General features: G+C 42.9%; 1 protein-coding gene across 1 annotated transcript in view; it reads right to left on the bottom strand.

Moving 5' to 3' along the window:
• The window catches only part of LOC118964947 (cortexin domain-containing 1-like), a 79,492-nt gene that overhangs the window by 55,152 nt on the left and 2,791 nt on the right, over positions 1 to 21,549 (bottom strand). The gene's annotated exons all lie outside the window — the stretch shown is intronic.

Below are 21,549 nucleotides of genomic sequence, written 5' to 3'. Positions count from 1 at the left end.
ATATACACAGACAGAGAGCGAAAGAGAGAGAGTGGAGAGACAGAGAGAGAGGGGAGAGGAAGAGAAATAGGGAGAGAAAAGATAGAGCCAGACCCATCAAACAACTCCTCCAGTGTGTCATTGTAAAGAGAAACACCCTCCATTTCTGAATGATACAGGTTTATTTTTTCCTTGAGTTCGGAGGTCATTTGGGTGTATTGCCTGGCCTTTGAAGGACCATAATCTGATAGATTATATCAGAAAGTGTTTTGGAAGATATCTAAGTGGGGGGGAAGATAAAACACAGTATACTGAATATAGCTCAGTACAATGAATGATATTCTAAGGTCTTAGCACCCACCCCCCTCTGTCTTCTCAGTGGAAACTGCCACCACCTTCAGCATACAAATCAACCAGATTAGTGTGTTAGCCGAAGCAAGGTAGAATAAATGGAATGTGTTTTTAATGATAAAACAACCCACTTATTCCAGGTTGTGTCTAGCATGCAAATTTACTTGAAAAAAGACAACTCCAACTGTCTAAAGAGTGGGAGTGATTTATATTATTGTCATCAGCCTACAGCATACATACCGTACCTAAAGAAAAACTCTGGACTCCTGGTAAAAAGACCAGAACTACTATAGTAGAGTTTAACTCCATTAGATCATCAGGTTAATAAACTAGAACTACTATAGTAGAGTTCAACCCCATTAGATCATCAGGTTAATAAACTAGAACTACTATAGTAGAGTTTAACTCCATTAGATCATACAGCGATGACAAACTGATGTCCCTAGGTACAGACTATAACTACTGTAGTAGTTATAACTACGGCCCAGAGTTAAAAAACTAAACAAGCAAAAACCTCCTGGCCCCAAGCATACAGCAGCCAGATAGAAGAGCCAGAGCCAGTCAGAGTCAGAGCCAGTCAGAGTCAGAGCCAGTCAGAGCCAGTCAGAGCCAGTCAGAGTCAGAGCCAGTCAGAGCCCGTCAGAGCCAGTCAGAGTCAGAGCCAGTCAGAGCCCGTCAGAGCCAGTCAGAGTCAGAGCCAGTCAGAGCCCGTCAGAGCCAGTCAGAGTCAGAGCCAGTCAGAGTCAGTCAGAGCCAGTCAGAGTCAGTCAGAGCCAGTAAGAGCCCGTCAGAGCCAGTCAGAGTCAGAGCCAGTCAGAGCCCGTCAGAGCCAGTCAGAGTCAGAGCCAGTCAGAGCCCGTCAGAGTCAGAGCCAGTCAGAGTCAGAGCCAGTCAGAGCCCGTTAGAGCCAGTCAGAGTCAGAGCCAGTCAGAGCCAGTCAGAGTCAGAGCCAGTCAGAGCCAGTCAGAGCCAGTCAGAGTCAGAGCCAGTCAGAGCCCGTTAGAGCCAGTCAGAGTCAGAGCCAGTCAGAGCCAGTCAGAGTCAGAGCCAGTCAGAGCCAGTAAGAGCCAGTAAGAGCCCGTCAGAGCCAGTCAGAGTCAGAGCCAGTCAGAGCCCGTCAGAGCCAGTCAGAGTCAGAGCCAGTCAGAGCCCGTCAGAGTCAGAGCCAGTCAGAGTCAGAGCCAGTCAGAGCCCGTTAGAGCCAGTCAGAGTCAGAGCCAGTCAGAGCCAGTCAGAGTCAGAGCCAGTCAGAGCCCGTCAGAGCCAGTCAGAGTCAGAGCCAGTCAGAGTCAGAGCCAGTCAGAGTCAGAGCCAGTCAGAGCCAGTCAGAGTCAGAGCCAGTCAGAGCCAGTCAGAGCCAGTCAGAGTCAGAGCCAGTCAGAGCCCGTCAGAGCCAGTCAGAGTCAGAGCCAGTCAGAGCCAGTCAGAGTCAGAGCCAGTCAGAGCCCGTCAGAGCCAGTCAGAGTCAGAGCCAGTCAGAGCCAGTCAGAGTCAGAGCCAGTCAGAGCCAGTCAGAGTCAGAGCCAGTCAGAGTCAGAGTCAGAGCCAGTCAGAGTCAGTCAGAGCCAGTCAGAGTCAGAGCCAGTCAGACATCAAGTGCATTGGTGTCTTTCCAATAGCACACAGTGATCAATGATAATGGCTCCTACATCATCGGTAATTACAATGGTGAATAGGCTTCATTATGCAGTGTTTCTGCTTAAACCACTAGGCAGGGCCATATGGGCACCCATCCATTAGTAAGTACACACACACACACACCATCTCTCACTGTACCTTGCATTGGAGGTGGTATTTATACATGACGGGGTCTGGGAAGCACTACCCCCATACAGAGAGACGAGAGGGAGAAGTGGAGAGAAGGAGGGAGTGGGGGAGACAGAGAAACTGAGAGAGAGAGAGAGAGAGAGAGAGAGAGAGAAAGAAAGAGAGTTAACAGTATATTTGACCTCTCAGCTTCCCAATCAAATCTAAAAATCTCAAATAGAAAACCGAAGAAAATTAACAATAATGACAAATGGTTTGATGAAGAATGCAAAAATTCAAGAAAGAAATTGAGAAACCTGTCCAACTAAAAACATAGAAGTCTACGCCTTCACTATGGTGAATCACTAAAACAATACAGAAATACACTACGGAAAAAGAAGGAACAGCATGTCAGAAATCAGCTCAATGTAATTGAAGAATCCATAGACTTTAAAACCACTTCTGGGAAAATTGGAAAACACTAAACAAACAACAACACAAAGAATTATCTATCCAAAACGGAGATGTATGGGTAAATCACTTCTCCAATCTTTTTGGCTCTATAACAAAGAATAAAGAGCAAAAACATATACATGATCAAATACAGATATTAGAATCAACTATTAAAGACTACCAGAACCCACTGGATTCTCCAATTACATTGAATGAGTTACAGGACAAAATAAAAACCCTCCAACCCAAAAAGGCCTGTGGTGTTGATGGTATCCTCAATGAAATGATCAAATATATAGACAACAAATTCCAATTGGCTATACTAAAACTCTTTAACATCATCCTTAGTTCTGGCATCTTCCCCAATATTTGGAACCAAGGACTGATCACCCCAATCCACAAAAGTGGAGACAAATTTGACCCCAATAACTACGGTGGAATATGCGTCAACAGTAACCTTGGGGAAATCCTCTGCATTATCATTAACAGCAGACTCGTACATTTCCTCAATGAAAACAATGTACTGAGCAAATGTAAAATTGGCTTTTTACCAAATTACCGTACAACAGACCATGTATTCACCCTGCACACCCTAATTGACAACCAAACAAACCAAAACAAAGGCAAAGTCTTCTCATGCTTTGTTGATTTCAAAAAAGCCTTCGACTCAATTTGGCATGAGGGTTTGCTATGCAAACTGATGGAAAGTGGTGTTGGGGGTAAAACATACGACATTATAAAATCCATGTACACAAACAACAAGTGTGCGGTTAAAATTGGCAAAAAACACACAAATTTCTTCACACAGGGTCGTGGGGTGAGACAGGGATGCAGCTTAAGCCCCACCCTCTTCAACATATATATCAACGAATTGGCGCGGGCACTAGAAAAGTCTGCATCACCCGGCCTCCCCTGCTAGAATCCGAAGTCAAATGTCTGCTGTTTGGTGCTTCTGTCACCAACCAAGGAGGGCCTACAGCAGCACCTAGATCTTATGCACAGATTCTGTCAGACCTGGGCCCTGACAGTAAATCTCAGTAAGACCAAAATAATGGTGTTCCAAAAAAGGTCCAGTCACCAGGACCACAAATACAAATTCCATCTTGACACTGTTGCCCTAGAGCACACAAAAAACTATACATACCTTGGCCTAAACATCAGCGCCACAGGTAACTTCCACAAAGCTGTGAACGATCTGAGAGACAAGGCAAGAAGGGCATTCTATGCCATCAAAAGGAATATAAATTTCAACATACCAATTAGGATTTGGCTAAAAATACTTGAATCAGTCATAGAGCCCATTGCCCTTTATGGTTGTGAGGTCTGGGGTCCGCTCACCAACCAAGACTTCACAAAATGGGACAAACACCAAATTGAGACTCTGCACGCAGAATTCTGCAAAAATATCCTCCGTGTACAACGTAGAACACCAAATAATGATACCCGCTAATTATCAAAATCCAGAAAAGAGACGTTAAATTCTATAACCACCTAAAAGGAAGCGATTCCCAAACCTTCCATAACAAAGCCATCACCTACAGAGAGATGAACCTGGAGAAGAGTCCCCTAAGCAAGCTGGTCTTGGGGCTCTGTTCACAAACACAAACACACCCTACAGAGCCCCAGGACGGCAGCACAATTGGACCCAACCAAATCATGAGAAAACAAAAAGATAATTACTTGACACATTGGAAAGAATTAACAAAAAAACAGAGCAAACTAGAATGCTATTTGGCCCTACACAGAGAGTACACAGCGGCAGAATACCTGACCACTGTGACTGACCCAAAATTAAGGAAAGCTTTGACTATGTACAGACTCAGTGAGGATAGCCTTGCTATTGAGAAAGGCCGCCGTAGGCAGACATGGCTCTCAAGAGAAGACAGGCTATGTGCTCACTGCCCACAAAATGAGGTGGAAACTGAGCTGCACTTCCTAACCTCCTGCCCAATGTATGACCATATTAGAGAGACATATTTCCCTCAGATTACACAGATCCACAAAGAATTTGAAAACAAATCCAATTTTGATAAACTCCCATATTTACTGGGTGAAATTCCACAGTGCCATCACAGCAGCAAAATTTGTGACCTGTTGCCACGAGAAAAGGGCAACCTGTGAAGAACAAACACCATTGTAAATACAACCCATATTTATGCTTATTTATTTTATCTTGTGTCCTTCAACCATTTGTACATTGTTAAAACACTGTATATATATAATATGACATTTGTAATGTCTTTAAAGTTTTGAAACTTCTGTATGTGTAATGTTTACTGTTCATTTGTATTGTTTATTTCACTTTATATATTCACTTTATATATTATCTACCTCACTTGCTTTGGCAATGTTAACACGTTTCCCATGCCAATAAAGCCCTTTAATTGAATTGAATTGAATTGAGAGAGAGAGACAGAGAGAGAGAGAGAGAGAGAGAGACAGAGAGAGAGAGAGACAGACAGAGAGAGAGACAGACAGAGAGAGAGACAGACAGAGAGAGAGAGAGACAGACAGAGAGAGAGACAGACAGAGAGAGAGAGAGACAGACAGAGAGACAGAGAGACAGAGAGACACAGAGAGAGACACAGAGAGAGACACAGAGAGAGACAGAGAGAGAGAGAGAGAGAGAGAGAGAGAGACTTCACCGGACTTCACCAAAGAAATCGGTAATACAGACATTGTCATCCTGCAAGAAACCTGGTATAGAGGAGACGGACCCACTGGTTGCCCTCTAGGTTACAGAGAGCTGGTAGTCCCATCCACCAAACTACCAGGTGTGAAACAGGGAAGGGACTCAGGGGGTATGCTAATTTGGTATAGAGCAGACCTAACTCACTCCATTAAATTAATCAAAACAGGAACATTTTACATTTGGCTAGAAATTCAAAAGGAAATTATCCTAACAGAGAAAAATGTCCTCCTGTGTGCTACCTATATCCCCCCACTAGAATCCCCATATTTTAATGAAGACAGCTTCTCCATCCTGGAGGGGGAAATCAATAATTTCCAGGCCCAGGGACATGTACTAGTCTGTGGCGACCTAAATGCCAGAACCGGACAAGAACCTGACACCCTAAGCACACAGGGGGACAAACACCTGCCTGGAGGTGACAGCATTCCCTCCCACATATGCCCCCCTAGGCACAACTATGACAACATAACCAACAAAAACGGGTCACAACTCCTGCAGCTCTGTCGCACGCTGGGTATGTACATAGTCAACGGTAGGCTTCGAGGGGACTCCTATGGTAGGTACACCTATAGCTCATCTCTTGGCAGTAGTACTGTAGACTACTTTATCACCGACCTCAACCCAGAGTCTCTCAGAGCGTTCACAGTCAGCCCACTGACACCCCTATCAGACCACAGCAAAATCACAGTCTACTTAAACAGAGCAATAATCAATCATGAGGCATCAAAGCCAAAGGAACTGTGTAACATTAAGAAATGCTATAGATGGAAGGAATGCAGTTTGGAAACCTACCAAAAAACAATTAGGCAACAACAAATTCAATCCCTTTTAGACAATTTCCTGGGTAAAACGTTCCGCTGTAATAGTGAAGGTGTAAACTTGGCAGTAGAAAATCTTAACAGTATATTTGACCTCTCAGCTTCCCTATCAAATCTAAAAATCTCAAATAGAAAACCGAAGAAAATTAACAATAATGACAAATGGTTTGATGAAGAATGCAAAAATCTAAGAAAGAAATTGAGAAACCTGTCCAACCAAAAACATAGAGACCCGGAAAACCTGAGTCTACGCCTTCACTATGGTGAATCACTAAAACAATACAGAAATACACTACGGAAAAAGAAGGAACAGCATGTCAGAAATCAGCTCAATGCAATTGAAGAATCCATAGACTCTAACCACTTCTGGGAAAATTGGAAAACACTAAACAAACAACAACAAGAAGAATTATCTATCCAAAATGGAGATGTATGGGTAAACCACTTCTCCAATCTTTTTGGCTCTATAACAAAGAATAAAGAGCAAAAACATATACATGATCAAATACAGATCTTAGAATCATCTATTAAAGACTACCAGAACCCACTGGATTATCCAATTACATTGAATGAGTTACAGGACAAAATAAAAACCCTCCAACCCAAAAAGGCCTGTGGTGTTGATGGTATCCTCAATGAAATGATCAAATATACAGACAACAAATTCCAATTGGCTATACTAAAACTCTTTAACATCATACTTAGCTCTGGCATCTTCCCCAATATTTGGAACCAAGGACTGATCACCCCAATCCACAAAAGTGGAGACAAATTTGACCCCAATAACTACCGTGGAATATGTGTCAACAGTAACCTTGGGAAAATCCTCTGCATTATTATTAACAGCAGACTCGTACATTTCCTCAATGAAAACAATGTACTGAGCAAATGTCAAATTGGCTTTTTACCAAATTACCGTACAACAGACCATGTATTCACCCTGCACACCCTAATTGACAACCAAACAAACCAAAACAAAGGCAAAGTCTTCTCATGCTTTGTTGATTTCAAAAAAGCCTTCGACTCAATCTGGCATGAGGGTCTGCTATACAAACTGATGGAAAGTGGTGTTGGGGGTAAAACATACGACATTATAAAATCCATGTACACAAACAACAAGTGTGCGGTTAAAATTGGCAAAAAACACACACATTTTTTCACACAGGGTCGTGGGGTTAGACAGGGATGCAGTTTAAGCCCCACCCTCTTCAACATATACATCAACGAATTGGCGCGGGCACTAGAAAAGTCTGCAGCACCCGGCCTCCCCCTGCTAGAATCCGAAGTCAAATGTCTGCTGTATGCTGATGATCTGGTGCTTCTGTCACCAACCAAGGAGGGCCTACAGCAGCACCTAGATCTTATGCACAGATTCTGTCAGACCTGGGCACTGACAGTAAATCTCAGTAAGACCAAAATAATGGTGTTCCAAAAAAGGTCCAGTCACCAGGACCACAAATACAAATTCAATCTAGACACTGTTGCCCTAGAGCACACAAAAAACTATACATACCTTGGCCTAAACATCAGCGCCACAGGTAACTTCCACAAAGCTGTGAACGATCTGAGAGACAAGGCAAGAAGGGCATTCTATGCCATCAAAAGAAACATACATTTCAACATACCAATTAGGATTTGGCTAAAAATACTTGAATCAGTCATAGAGCCCATTGCCCTTTATGGTTGTGAGGTCTGGGGTCCGCTCACCAACCAAGACTTCACAAAATGGGACAAACACCAAATTGAGACTCTGCACGCAGAATTCTGCAAAAATATCCTCCGTGTACAACGTAGAACACCAAATAATGCATGCAGAGCAGAATTAGGCCGATACCCACTAATTATCAAAATCCAGAAAAGAGCCGTTAAATTCTACAACCACCTAAAAGGAAGTGATTCACAAACCTTCCATAACAAAGCCATCACCTACAGAGAGATGAACCTGGAGAAGAGTCCCCTAAGCAAGCTGGTCCTGGGGCTCTGTTCACAAACACAAACACACCCTACAGAGCCCCAGGACAACAGCACAATTAGACCCAACCAAATCATGAGAAAACAAAAAGATAATTACTTGACACATTGGAAAGAATTAACAAAAAAACAGAGCAAACTAGAATGCTATTTGGCCCTAAACAGAGAGTACACAGCGGCAGAATACCTGACCACTGTGACTGACCCAAAATTAAGGAAAGCTTTGACTATGTACAGACTCAGTGAGCATAGCCTTGCTATTGAGAAAGGCCGCCGTAGGCAGACATGGCTCTCAAGAGAAGACAGGCTATGTGCTCACTGCCCACAAAATGAGGTGGAAACTGAGCTGCACTTCCTAACCTCCTGCCCAATGTATGACCATATTAGAGAGACATATTTCCCTCAGATTACACAGATCCACAAAGAATTCGAAAACAAATCCAAATTTGAAAAACTCCCATATCTACTGGGTGAAATTCCACAGTGTGCCATCACAGCAGCAAGATTTGTGACCTGTTGCCACGAGAAAAGGGCAACCAGTGAAGAACACACACCATTGTAAATACAACCCATATTTATGCTTATTTCTTTTATCTTGTGTCCTTTAACCATTTGTACATTGTTAAAACACTGTATATATATATAATATGACATTTGTAATGTCTTTACTGTTTTGAAACCTCTGTATGTGTAATGTTTACTGTTAATTTTTGTTGTTTTTCACTTTATATTTTCACTTTGTATGTTGTCTACCTCACTTGCTTTGGCAATGTTAACACATGTTTCCCATGCCAATAAAGCCCTTGAATTGAAATTGAATTGAGAGAGAGAGAGAGAGAGAGACATACAGAGAGAGAGAGACAGAGAGAGAGAGACAGGCAGAGAGACAGAGAGACAGAGAGAGAGACACAGAGAGAGACACAGAGAGAGACACAGAGAAAGACACAGAGAGAGACACAGAGAGAGACACAGAGAGAGACACAGAGAGAGAGACAAAACCATAGTTACACATCATTTAAAAACACAGCTCCAAATTCTCCTCCATAGTAACTAAACACAACAGACTATGAATACCCCATATACTCATAAACAGATCAACATTGTTAACCAGTTTATAATAGGCAAACTCAACCCTCAGTCTCGCTGCCAACATTCCCTCCAGCATTCCCACCACATCCACAGACCCCTGTCCCCGAATACTGTTCTTCCGGGTCTTCCATATTGCTAATTTAGCTGACCCTAACACAAAATTAAGCAAAATAATTACACAACTTCGACTAAATCTTTACTTTAACCCAAATATAAACAGTTGGGAAGAGAAAACCTCTCAACCATACGATCTACAAGACACTCTTCTTTAAGAAGTACACCATGCTCAACCATACGATCAACAAGACACTCTTCTTTAAGAAGTACACCATGCTCAACCATACGATCAACAAGACACTCTTCTTTAAGAAGTACACCATGCTCAACCATCCGATCAACAAGACACTCTTCTTTAAGAAGTACACCATGCTCAACCATCCGATCAACAAGACACTCTTCTTTAAGAAGTACACCATGCTCAACCATCCGATCAACAAGACACTCTTCTTTAAGAAGTACACCATGCTCAACCATCCGATCAACAAGACACTCTTCTTTAAGAAGTACACCATGCTCAACCATCCGATCAACAAGACACTCTTCTTTAAGAAGTACACCATGCTCAACCATCCGATCAACAAGACGCTCTTCTTTAAGAAGTACACCATGCTCAACCATCCGATCAACAAGACACTCTTCTTTAAGAAGTACACCATGCTCAACCATACGATCTACAAGACACTCTTCTTTAAGAAATACACCATGCTCAACCATCCAATCTACAAGACATTCTTCTTTAAGAAATACCACCACAGCTTTATTCATCCTGGATACATAAGCAACGTTCTCATATCCTACCTTCTCTCCTACGGCGACCAGAAACTCCTCCACAGTGACAGTAGCTTCAGTAACACACCTAAAGCCGTGCCGAAGTGACACAGAGAGAGAGACACAGAGAGAGAGAGACAGAGAGTGGTAGAGATGGAAAGCAGAAAAGACAGAGAGACACAGAGAGAGAAAGAGACACAGAGAGAGATAGAGACACAGAGAGAGAGACAGAGAGAGAGACACAGAGAGTGGTAGAGATGGAAAGCAGAAAAGACAGAGAGCGACAGAGAGAGACAGAGAGTGGTAGAGATGGAAAGCAGAAAAGACAGAGAGAGATAGAGACACAGAGAGAGATAGAGACACAGAGAGAGAGACAGAGAGATAGAGACACAGAGAGAGAGACAGAGATAGAGAGACAGAGTGGTAGAGATGGAAAGCAGAAAAGACAGAGAGAGACTAAGAGAGAGACAGAGAGTGGTAGAGATGGAAAGCAGAAAAGACAGAGAGAGACAGAGAGAGATAGAGACACAGAGAGAGATACAGAGAGATAGAAACACAGAGAGAGAGACAGAGAGAGACAGAGAGTGGTAGAGATGGAAAGCAGAAAAGACAGAGACAGTGCTCTGTGGAAGTAAATAAACAGCTTGTGTCTGCATTATTTCAGCTGGACTACAGTTTGACACAAACAACCTCTCATAATGATCTGCTGTGATTAACAAGCTGCAATCATGGGAAGAGCATAAATGAATCCCCAGTCAGTCATTCACACAGACACACACACACACACACAAACACACACTGATATGTCTATGGGCCCTGCTCAACAGTAGGGTACTATATAGGGAATAGTCTATTGGCCCTGCTCAACAGTAGTGTACTATATAGGGAATAGTCTATGGGCCCTTCTCAACAGTAGGGTACTATATAGGGAATAGTCTATTGGCCCTGCTAAACAGTAGTGTACTATATAGGGAATAGTCTATGGGCCCTGCTCAACAGTAGGGTACAATTTAGGGAATAGTCTATGGGCCCTGCTCAACAGTAGTGTACTATATAGGGAATAGTCTATGGGCCCTGCTAAACAGTAGTGTACTATATAGGGAATAGTCTATTGGGCCTGCTCAACAGTAGTGTACTATTTAGGGAATATTTTATGGGCCCTGCTCAACAGTAGTGTACTATACAGGGAATAGTGTGCCATTTGGGACACAGTCAGAGGCTGATTTAGAGGAAGCGTTTAATTGCTTAAGCAATTTGCTGTATGTATGTCCTACGGCAGAGTTCATTCCATCCTACCATGCAGAAAAATAACACATAAAATGTAGTTTTATGTCTTTCCTTAATCCAGTAAACATGAATTTATTGCCTAATCACGCAATCACTGCTATAAAGCAGGCTTTGTTGGCAGTTTAGACACAACTACAGTGTTTTTGTCTATGATTTCGTGTTTTCGTCTATGGATCTTATTGAGTGAAGGAAGAAATTGCTTTGAATGTCTGCGCAAGATGGATAACGGCATTCGTATGACTGTCAGCCGTGAATGAGTTCTATTGTGAGTTTGTTTCGTCAGTGCATGTTTGGTTGAATTGTTTAGAAAAGCCTTAATCTCTGTGTCTTGTATGGTGTTGTCTGGTGTGGTGTAGGGGTTAAAGAGTCTAGCTGCTGACTCTATTCATCCTTACCCATCTGCCACAGGAGAGGGAGGGGAAGAGTGGGTAAAGGGAGAGAAAGACAGAGTAACACTTGCTAGATAGAGGGACGGAGAGGGAGGGGCCATGCAGAGAGGGGTGGCAGAGGGAGAGGGAGAGAAAGAGAGGGAAGGAGAGAGGGAGAAAGAGAGGGAAGGAGAGAGGGAGAGATAGAGAAGGTAGGAGATAGGGACAGAAAGAGAGGGAAGGCGAGAGGGAGAGAAAGAGAGGGAAGGAGAGAGGGAGAGAAAGAGAGGGAAGGAGAGAGGGAGAGATAGAGAAGGTAGGAGAGAGGGAGAAAGAGAGGGTAGGTGAGAGGGAGAGAAAGAGAGGGAAGGAGAGAGGGAGAAAGAGAGGGTAGGTGAGAGGGAGAGAAAGAGAGGGAGAAAGAGAGGGAAGGACAGAGGGAGAAATAGAGGGAAGGCGAGAGGGAGAGATAGAGAAGGTGAGAGGGACAGAAAGAGGGAAGGAGAGAGGGACAGAAAGAGAGGGAAGGACAGAGAGAGGGAAGGAGAGAGTGAGATAATGAGAGGGAAGGAGAGAGGTAGAAAGAGAGGGAAGGAGAGAGGGAGAGAGAGAGAAGGTGAGAGGGACAGAAAGAGAGGGAAGGAGAAAGGGAGAGAGAGAGAAGGTGAGAGGGACAGAAAGAGAGGGAAGGACAGAGAGAGGGAAGGAGAGAGGGAGATAATGAGAGGGAAGGAGAGAGGTAGAAAGAGAGGGAAGGAGAGAGAGAGAATGAGAGGGAAGGAGAGAGGGAGAGAATGAGAGGGAAGGAGAGCGGGAGAGAATGAGAGGGAAGGAGAGAGGGACAGAAAGAGAGGGAAGGACAGAGGGAGAAAGAGAGGGAAGAAGAGAGGGAGAGATAGAGAAGGTGAGAGGGACAGAAAGAGGGAAGGAGAGAGGGACAGAAAGAGAGGGAAGGACAGAGAGAGGGAAGGAGAGAAGGAGATAATGAGAGGGAAGGAGAGAGGTAGAAAGAGAGGGAAGGAGAGAGGGAGAGAATGAGAGGGAAGGAGAATGAGAGGGAAGGAGAGTGGGAGAGAATGAGAGGGAAGGAGAGTGGGAGAGAATGAGAGAGAAGGAGAGAGGGAAAGAAAGAGAGGGAAGGAGAGAGAGAAAAAGAGAGGGATGGAAAGAGAGAGAAAGAGAGGGAAGGAGAGAGGGAGAAAGAGAGGAAAGGAGAGAGGGAAAGAAAGAGAGGGAAGGAGAGAGGGAAAGAAAGAGAGGGAAGGAGAGAGGGAAGGAGAGAGAGAGAAAGAGAGGGAAGGAGAGAGGGAGACATCAAGAAAGAGGAAGAGATGCAGGAATAACCAGAGGGGAGAGAGAGAGATAAACAGACAGATGAAGAGATGCAGGAATAACCAGAGGGGAGAGAGAGAGATAAACAGAAAGAGGAAGAAGAAAGAGAGGAGAGAAAGAGAGAGAAAACAAGCGAGAAAGGGGGGTTGAAAAAGGAGCAAAAGACAGAGGGAGAAAGAGACCGGGGAGAGAGGGATGAAAAGACACAGAGAAATCATGCATCTGTTCTGTCCACTGACTCCTCTGTCTGATCCGTTCTGTGTTCATGTTCACTGACTCCTCTGTCTGATCTGTTCTGTGTTCATGTTCACTGACTCCTCTGTCTGAACAACAGGGCCAGATGGAGGACAGAGATCCTTCAGAGGAACAAGAACCTCTCTTTCTGTTTCTTTCACTTCTTCTCTTGGAGTTTCAGTCCAAGACCCACAAAGAGCTTTTCTCTCTCATCTTTTCTACCTCTCCTCTCTGTCTTTATCTCTCACCCTCTCTTTAATTCTCCTCTCTCTCTCTATCTCTCTCTCTCTCTCTCTCGCGCTCTCTCTCTCTCTGACTCATCTTTTCTACCTCTCCTATCTGTCTTTAAAAAAAGAAGTGAAAGACCTGGAGGGGTGAAAATGACAAAAGTCTGTCTCCTTATTCCCACAGACTTTTTACAGTAGAATGATGCTTGGGGCCAGATGGAACTCAATAGTACTACAGGGAAAGGCCTGGCACTTCGATTCCACACAACACTGTTCCACATAACCCCTCGCTGGAGTCACTAGCTAAGAATTTAAAGCTAACCGCTGAGGTGGCATGTTTTTTGGGGAGGTGGGTGGGAAAGGAAACTAAAACACCATAAATCTATGTCCCTGTTTGTTATGGCCTTGACAGGACCAATGATTTCCCCCTGGGTCCCTGATTGTCCGCTAAGAACTCTTTAGGATTTTCCTGCCCCAGCAAGGTGACCGCAATCCTGGGTAGGATTTCACCTGGAACCACCCTGCTGGTTCTACACAAAAGAGACCTCTTGGGTTGATATTTTATGCCCCAATAAGTTTCCTATACATTAATGTCAACTTTAAAGCAGTGGGTGGCTGGGTGATAAACTGCTGGGTTTACACTAACGCTGGCGATTCAACATGTAGAATCGTCAGGAAATGAATAGAAAATGACAGCCGGTGTTCTGTGGTCAGAGGTGACAAGACGGCCGCCGTCTTCTTTCAGCCGTTCATCAGTGCAGTCTGTTTTGTGTGTTCAGCCTATGTGACAGAAACTGTGTCCACAGTCAGTCAGAGAGAGAGTGTGCGTGTGTGTGTGTGTGTGTGTGTGTGTGTGTGTGTGTGTGTGTGTGTGTGTGTGTGTGTGTGTGTGTGTGTGTGTTTGTGTGTGTGTGTGTGTGTGTGTGTCAGGAATACAACCTCTCACTCAACGTCAACAAAATAAAGGAGATCGTGGACTTCAGGAAACAGCAGAGGGAGCACCCCCCTATCCACATCGATGGGACAGTAATGGAGACGGTGGAAATGTTAAGTTCCTCGGCGTACACATCACGGACAAATTGAAATGGTCCACCCACACAAACAGTGTGGTGAAGAAGGCTTATCACCTGAAACCCTCAAACTTTTACAGATGCAAAATTGAGAGCATCCTCCTGGTACGGCCACTGCACCGCCCACAACCGCAAGGTTCTCCAAAGACTTGACTTGATTTGAGGGTGGTGCGGTCTGCACAACGCATCACCGGTGGCAAACTACATGCCCTCCAGGACACCTACAGCACCCGATGTCACAGGAAGGCCAAAAATATCATCAAGGTCAACAGCCACCCGAGCCACTGCCTGTTCCCCCCACTTCCATTCAGAAGCTGCATGAAAGCTGGGAACGAGAGACTGAAAAACAGCTTCTATCTCAAGGCCATCAGACCATTAAACAGCCATCACTAACACAGAGAGGCTGCTGCCAACACACTGACTCAAAATCATTGGACACTTTAATAAATGGATCACTAGTCACTTTAATAATGTTTACATATCTTACATTACTTATCTCACATGTATATACTGTATTTTATACCATCTATTGTATCTTGCCTATGCTGCTCTGTCATACATTATACATATAGCTATAGCTATATGTACATATTCTTATTCCATCCCATGGAATTGTTAATTACTTGTTAGATATTACTGCACTGCCAGAACTAGAGGCACAAGCATTTCGCTACACTCGTATTAACATCTGCTAACCATGTGTATCAGACCAATAAAATGTGATTTGATTTTCAAACAGACACACACAGACAGACACACTGACTGTTAACCACACTAAAAAACGATTACACACTACAGAAAAGAAAACAAAATCAAACACTTTCCAAACCAAACCACAGAACAACAGAGCACAGCTAATAGTCATTTAAATTAAATGTAATGTTGACAGTAAATAGCCACGGAAGTATACAGTATCTCCTAACTAGCTACAGAGTACTATAGCAACGGAAGTATACAGTATCTCCTAACTAGCTACAGAGTACTATAGCAACGGAAGTATACAGTATCTCCTAACTAGCTACAGAGTACTATAGCAACGGAAGTATACAGTATCTCCTAACTAGCTACAGAATAACTATAGCAACGGAAGTATCAGTATCTCCTAACTAGCTACAGAATAACTATAGCAACGGAAGTATCAGTATCTCCTAACTAGCTACAGAGTACTATAGCAACGGAAGTATCAGTATCTCCTAACTAGCTACAGAATAACTATAGCAACGGAAGTATCAGTATCTCCTAACTAGCTACAGAGTACTATAGCAACGGAAGTATACAGTATCCCCTAACTAGCTACAGAGTACTATAGCAACGGAAGTATACAGTATCCCCTAACTAGCTACAGAGTACTATAGCAACGGAAGTATACAGTATCTCCTAACTAGCTACAGAGTACTATAGCAACGGAAGTATACAGTATCCCCTAACTAGCTACAGAGTACTATAGCAACGGAAGTATACAGTATCCCCTAACTAGCTACAGAGTACTATAGCAACGGAAGTATACAGTATCCCCTAACTAGCTACAGAGTACTATAGCAACGGAAGTATACAGTATCCCCTAACTAGCTACAGAGTACTATAGCAACGGAAGTATACAGTATCCCCTAACTAGCTACAGAGTACTATAGCAACGGAAGTATGCAGTATCTCCTAACTAGCTACAGAGTACTATAGCAACGGAAGTATACAGTATCCCCTAACTAGCTACAGAGTACTATAGCAACGGAAGTATCAGTATCTCCTAACTAGCTACAGAATAACTATAGCAACGGAAGTATCAGTATCCCCTAACTAGCTACAGAATAACTATAGCAATGGAAGTATCAGTATCTCCTAACTAGCTACAGAATAACTATAGCAATGGAAGTTTCAGTATCTCCTAACTAGCTACAGAATAACTATAGCAACGAAAGTACCCGTATATCCTAACTAGCTACAGAATAACTATAGCAACGGAAGTATCAGTATCTCCTAACTAGCTACAGAATAACTATAGCAACGAAAGTACCCGTATATCCTAACTAGCTACAGAATAACTATAGCAACGGAAGTATCAGTATCCCCTAACTAGCTACAGAATAACTATAGCAATGGAAGTATCAGTATCTACTAACTAGCTACAGAATAACTATAGCAACGGAAGTATCAGTATCTCCTAACTAGCTACAGAATAACTATAGCAACGGAAGTATCAGTATCTCCTAACTAGCTACAGAATAACTATAGCAACGAAAGTACCCGTATATCCTAACTAGCTACAGAATAACTATAGCAACGGAAGTATCAGTATATCCTAACTAGCTACAGAGTACTATAGCAACGGAAGTATCAGTATCTCCTAACTAGCTACAGAATAACTATAGCAACGGAAATATCAGTATCTCCTAACTAGCTACAGAATAACTATAGCAACGGAAGTGTCAGTATCTCCTAACTAGCTACAGAATATCTATAGCAACGGAAGTATCAGTATATCCTAACTAGCTAGAGAATAACTATAGCAATGGAAGTATCAGTATCTCCTAACTAGCTACAGAATAACTATAGCAACGGAAGTATCAGTATCTCATATCTAGCTACAGAATAACTATAGCAAAGGAAGTATCAGTATATCCTAACTAGCTACAGAGTACTATAGCAACGGAAGTATCAGTATCTCCTAACTAGCTACAGAATAACTATAGCAACGGAAGTATCAGTATCCCCTAACTAGCTACAGAATAACTATAGCAATGGAAGTATCAGTATCTACTAACTAGCTACAGAATAACTATAGCAACGGAAGTATCAGTATCTCCTATCTAGCTACAGAATAACTATAGCAACGAAAGTACCCGTATCTCCTAACTAGCTACAGAATAACTATAGCAACGAAAGTACCCGTATCTCCTAACTAGCTACAGAATAACTATAGCAACGGAAGTATCAGTATCTCCTAACTAGCTACAGAATAACTATAGCAATGGAAGTATCAGTATCTCCTAACTAGCTACAGAATAACTATAGCAACGGAAGTATCAGTATCTCCTAACTAGCTACAGAATAACTATGGCAACGGAAGTATACAATACCTCCTATATAGGTACAGAATACTATAGCAACGGAAGTATACAGTATCTCCTAACTAGCTACAGAATAACTATAGCAACGGAAGTGTCAGTATCTCCTAACTAGCTACAGAATATCTATAGCAACGGAAGTATCAGTATATCCTAACTAGCTACAGAATATCTATAGCAACGGAAGTATCAGTATCTCCTAACTAGCTACAGAATAAGATATTCTAGCTGTAGTAGTACTGTCGTTCATTGATCAAATGTCTACTCTTCCATTCCTGGCAACTTAAGTATGGGTTGTGTCCCAAATGACCCAATTTCCCCTATTCAGTGCAACAGTTTTAGTGGGCTCCCGAGTGGTGCAGTGGTCTAAGGCACTGCATTTCAGCGCTAGCGGTGTACAGCCTACACCAACCAAACCCAGGCGATGCTGGGCCAATTGTGCACCGCCCAATCACAGCTGGTTGTGATACAGCCTGGATTTGAACCAGGACGTCTGTAGTGATAAATCATTGTAATTAATCATTTGTTCTTTAACTGCCTTGCCTGATTAAATAAATAAAAACATTTGAGCAGAGCCCTAGTAGTGCACTATGTAGGGATAAAGGTGCCATTTGGGATGCAGCCATATAGTCATTAGATGGAGAATTCCTGGCAACTAATCTTGGATGGATTGCAAACCCAGGGCAAGACAACAGGGCAGGATCCTCTAAAGAGCAATGTCCAATGGCAGGTCAGATTTACTGTAATGCCTCTTTAAGTGCCCATCAAGGAACTCCGATGTCAATACTGATAGTGGTAATCATTTCTAAATAGACCCTACTGATACTGATCCAAAGAGCAACAAGCTCTTCCCCTGCCAGCTCGGTGTCTCTCTCTCTCTCTCTCTCTCATGCCCAGCCCAGACTGCCTGCTCACTCCAAAGACATAGAAATAGAACTCTGGACTCCTGTTAGATGCAACACATTGGGCCTGCTCAGCAGAATGTTTGGCCGGCAATCAATCTGATTGTGGGTTGTCGACAATCCGGCTTTTAAAAGGCAATGTTCCCTGCAGAGCATTGTTGAATTGGCTTGGGCCTGGAAAGTGCACTAGACTGTGGTAGAATTATCTACGAAAAGTAGTAGAAAAGCTATTCTAAAGAGCTTTAAGTTTTCTGATCTCTCAACTGATCGTCTCATTAGCCCAGACTGCAGCAGAGGGGGTTTGAAAAACTATGCTTGTATGATGAGTAACCTTGTCTGAATACTTTCTGAAATTGAAACTGACATAAAATGGATTATGGATAAAGCTAAGCAGTCTCAACACTTCAGTCTACATAGCACATCATAAATATTGAGCAGGTTGGCATTTATTGAGATGGCTCATGTACTGGAGGCAGCTAGGCAGAGTGTCACTCTGCTGCAAAGTCATAACATCTGATTTGGACCCTAACCTTAACCACACTGCTAACCATAATGCCTAACCATAAAAAAGCACATTTTTGTTTTAATTAATTTTTACAATAAAGCCAATTTTGACTTTGTAGCTGGCCCATCTAGTGGAAACTCAGTTCTGCCTCCAGGACAAGACTCATGACGATAGAGGTCAACCTGCACATATTGAGGTGCTTTTTATCAGGAGCCTTTGGGGTGAAGGCTTGTCTCCACTACTTGTTCCATTAGGCTTACCAATCTCCTTTTCAGCTTCTTGGGCCAAACAGAGTTTTATTGTTTCTGTTGTTCATGACGGGGTGAATCTTATCTCTGACGTAGTAATTCAGATATAGAACTATACAATTCAGTGTTGCCTCAGACAGTTCATCTGTTCTACATTCATTATGACACCAGAGCTACCCCCAGAGGGATATATTGAACTTACAAAACACACACATACACACACACAAACACACTCAAGTTTGACGCACACACACAGATACTCCCGAGTGGTGCAGCGGTCTAAGACACTGCATCTCAGTGCAAGAGATGTCACTACAGTCCCTGGTTTGAATCCAGGCTGTATCACATCTGGCTGTGATTGGGAGTCCCATAAGGCGGCGCACAATTGGCCCAGTGTTGTCCGGGTTTGGCTGGGGTAGGCTGTCATTGTAAGTAAGAATTTGTTCTTAACTGACTTGCCTAGATAAATAAAGGTAACACATTAACATATGCTCAAAATATGAATTGATATTAAAACAAAATCCTTCAAGCAGTTGAAAGACTTCAGAGGGATTTTTAAATGTGATGGCCATTCAAGTGAAAGACAACAGGCATTGTACTGGGGATTGATCTGTTGCCTTCAGGGGTGAGCAGTCCAGGGGCGGCAGCACTACTGCTAGACCAGCCCGCATCTGGTACCTTTCCTGCTAATTGACGGTTGTTAATTATTCCCTGAGAGAAGTTCTCTCTTTGATCTTCTCAGTTCTCTGGAAGTCAGAGATCACACCTATGGCCTAAAGGACGCATAGGCCAAAACCCATTCCTCTCTCTCTCTCTCTCTCTCTCGCTCTCTCTCTCTCACTTCTCTCTGTTTATCGATGACAGCATTCAATTTCTACTGCGTAGCCAGACATCTGTAGCCTCATGGATTGAAAACAGGAGTAATGTTGGTAATATCTGCAAGTCATTGGAAACAGAACGCACCAATAATCTGTGGATCGGGGGGCATATGTATCAAACGTCTCAGAGTAGGAGTGCTGATCTAGGATCAGATCTCCCCTGTCCATGTAATCTTATTCATTATGATCTAAAAGGCAAAACTGACACTCTGCGACACTTGATATATACAGCCCCAAAGTACTGTAGGCATGTCAAATAGGGCTAGACGGACTTTCTGCAACACAGTGCTACATCTTTGGCTAAAGCTGGAGCAGACTGGTGCCCATGGGTCACGGCTAGGAGAGAATATTTCTAAATCTATATTTCCCCCCACTGCAGTGAAAACACCAAAAGAGCAGACAGATATTATTTAAAGTAAAACCTCTAATGTGTCAATGTTAACATCATTTTCTGCGCCAAAATTGATCTGAGCATTGACTTCTACCTTATTATTCTTGATGGCTGTGCTTCTGAATCAATGTTAGGTGTGTGTGTGTGTGTGTGTGTGTGTGTGTGTGTGTGTGTGTGTGTGTGTGTGTTTGTATGCGTGTGCATGCATGTATGGTTTAGTGGAAAAAGGTATGTTTTGTGTAAACTATGTGAGTGTGTAGGGATATACTGACTCTGGTATATCGACTTGCCAAAAGCAACATATAACAGAACATAATCCTCATCATTTGGACTGAACTCTCTGATATCTCAGGTCCCATTAAATGAAATAAGTGAGTTAGTTCCACTAGAACGATTGTAGGTTTAATTGGAGAAGATACTCTCTGCGTTTCTGAAGACATTTAAAACAAGTGTTTTCTCCGATACATTTCTAAGGTGCCGACTTTGCAGTATAAAAAACTGAAGGATCCCAATCTCTATCCGCCTCTCACTGATTTGGGTCATAGCTACTCTGACTGTTGGTACAGTGCTGAAGTCATTTCTTTTAGGATTACTCACTGCAGCACTGAAACTAATGTATTGACAGAATCGTAGTAAAAAATGGTCCCTTAGAAGAGAAGCTGTATCGTTCTAAACACATAATTGTAGTTATCTGGGATTCAACTACTATACCTATTGAACTAAGCTCATAAGGCATTCATAAGTTATATTTTTCAAGAAACAATGATATATATAAATCATTTAAAAGTCTAAAAACGTATATACTAATCCCAGATTGCCTCTTTAAAGTAGTGAATCCCCATAGTTGCAGCCAGCTCACACCTAATCAACTTCAGTATTCAATGTTTGTCCAGGTCCCTAGGATGTGGGTAGATGTCTCCATACTGTTCACTAAGGGCAACGTGAGCACCTATTACCATCTAGTAGGCTGGCTTGGTTTGCTAGGGTGTTGTGGATTGGGATAGAGGAACCGCTTAAACCTCCGGCCTGATAATTGTGGGTTCAGTCCCAGTGCTAGACAGTCGTTTTAGTTTTTTCTGTTTTAACCCTTAACTTAACCAGTCGGAATTAATGCCTCA

This window comes from Oncorhynchus mykiss, chromosome 6, assembly GCF_013265735.2.
Source record: "Oncorhynchus mykiss isolate Arlee chromosome 6, USDA_OmykA_1.1, whole genome shotgun sequence".
Taxonomy (NCBI): Eukaryota; Metazoa; Chordata; class Actinopteri; order Salmoniformes; family Salmonidae; genus Oncorhynchus; species Oncorhynchus mykiss.
This window is presented reverse-complemented; position numbering and strand designations above follow the sequence as displayed.